This window comes from Stegostoma tigrinum, chromosome 28 (assembly GCF_030684315.1).
Source record: "Stegostoma tigrinum isolate sSteTig4 chromosome 28, sSteTig4.hap1, whole genome shotgun sequence".
NCBI lineage: Eukaryota > Metazoa > Chordata > Chondrichthyes > Orectolobiformes > Stegostomatidae > Stegostoma > Stegostoma tigrinum.
In genome coordinates this window covers 12320358-12322816 of record NC_081381.1, presented here as the reverse complement: position 1 = coordinate 12322816, position 2459 = coordinate 12320358, and positions in this window count along the sequence as shown.

Sequence of the window (2459 nt, the reverse complement as noted above, 5' to 3'; positions counted from 1 at the left end):
AGCTATTGGCACAGGGTTTATGGATGTGGAGGGGCAAGCAATACGAAAATGCATGGTTCTTAATTCTTATTTGCATTCATTTCTCAAGTACTGTTTTTGACCTGTTGCATTAAATAAAAACTCAATTTAAAATCTCAGTCATCTTTCCTTTTTTTCTCCAACAGCGTACAAATTATTCAGCAGAAATACGTGGAACTTTCTTGTCCACCTCAGTTTAGAAGGTCCAGTTGTTAGAAGCTGGTGTGTGTTGTGGAGGCTGTGTGTGGGGCTGGGTGGGGGAATGAAGCTCAGGAGGATGGAACATCTGGCAGCTGTCATTGTTCAAATACTTCAGCACAAGTTGTTCTGAAGCTGCCCTGGCCTCTACATGCATGTCTTTCTCTGGAGACATGAGGCTTTGGGATCTTCCAGATGACTGATGATTTGAGCACCCTGTACAGCTGAATGGCCTGTTTTACTCATGTCAACTATTGGCATATAATTCCATTATCCCCTCCATGAGTTGTCAGGATGACATCTGGCATGATTCATCCCCTAAAATCATCCACCCACTTGTCAGGCTCTGGTGAATAAGCCATGGATGTTGGAATCATGAAGAATGTCAGGACCATCACTACCTTTCCTTTTTTTTGTTTTTGATTTGCAACTGGGAGCTAATGTTGAGAATTGAACTTTGGACTTTGAGCAGCTACTTGTTCTAACAAAGAACAAACTAATATTTATTAATGGCCTGGAAAGTTTTATTTTATTCACTCATGGGATGTGGGTATCACCAGTTGGGCCAGCATCTATTGCCTATCCCTAGTTGCCCATGAGAAGGTGGTGGTGAGCTCCTTCTTGAACTACTGCATATGTTGCAGGTTGACCCACAATGCCCACAGAGAGGGAATTCCAGGATTTTGACCCTGCAATAATGAAGGAATGGTGTTTGTTTCCAAGTCATCAGAATGATAAGTGACTTGGGGAAGAATTTGCAGATGGTGGTGTTCTCAGGTGTCTGTTGCCATTGTCCTTCCAGACGGAAGTGTTTATGGGTTTGGAAGGTGTTGTCTAAGGATACTTGGTGAATTTCTGCAGTGCATCTTGTAGATATAGTACACACTTGCTGCTACTGGGTGGTGGTGAGATCATATGTTGTCGATGTGACACCAGTGGGCTGCTTTGTCCTGGATGGTGCCAAGCTTCTTCATATTGTTGGAGTTGCACCCATCCAGGAAAGTGGGGAGAGTTCCATCACACTCCTGAGTTGTGTCTTGTAGATGATGGACAGGCTTGGGGAGTCAGGGTGTGAGCTACTCGCCACAGTGTTCTTTGCTACTGAGCTGCTTTTGTAGCCACTATGTTTATGTGGTCAGTCCAGTTGAGTTTCTGCTCATTGGTAAACTCCAGAATGTTGATGGTGGGCAATTCAGTGTTGGTAACACCACTGAATGTCAAGGGTGGTGGTTAGATTGTCTCTGATTGAAGATTATCATTGCATATTGTTAGAATGCTGATTGTGTTCTACACATTTCAGCACCTGAGATGAATTATGCTGAAATTGTCCTCGAAGGAATAGTCTTTGTGAATCGTGTTATCATATTCCTAATGATGAGGATATACCAGTGTCCTGCTCTTGTTTTTAGTAGCAGTCCCACACAACTCCCTCCTATCTGCAAACCACAATGCCATTATCTCTCCTGCCTGTGGGACAGGACATACCCAGAGTTGGTGATGGTGTTGTCTAGGGCATTGTTAGTAAGGCATGATGCTGTGAGCATGATTACTTCAGGCTGCTTTGCTTGACTAGTTTGTGGGGCAGTTTTCCCAGTTTTGACATCTGCCCGCAAATGTTTGAAGCTTGTATGGAGAATTTTTCAGGGTCAACAGGATTAAATTTGCGATCAATAGATGTTAAGCTGGAAAAGCACAGCAGGTGAGACAGCATCTAGGAAGCAGGGAAGGCAATGTTTCTGGCCAAAATTCTTCATCAGTTTCCTGGTAGTCGAATTTTTTCTGGACTAGTAATCAAGAAATTTTGTTAATGTTCTAGGGACCCAGATTCCAATCCTACCACAGCAAACGGTGGAATTTGAATCCAATAAAACCTGGAATTGAACATTTAATAAGGACCTTGAAACAATTGTCGCAAAAACCCATCTAGTTCACTCATGCCTTTAATGAAGGAAAACTGGTAACAAAGGTTTACATGTCACTCCAGAACCACAGCACTGTGGTTGATTCTTGCTGTCTCAGACAGCATCTGAGGAACAGGGCCATTTTCTGTGGTGGGATTGGAATCTGGGTTCCTGAGACATTAACAAAGTTTCTTGACTACTAGTCTGGCAACAACTGGGCTGACAAGTAGCAAGTGACATTCGCACCACAGAAATGCCAGGCTATGACCATCACCAATAAGAGACAATCAGTCCACTGCTCCTTGGCATTCAATGGTGTTACCATCACTGAATCCCCCAGTA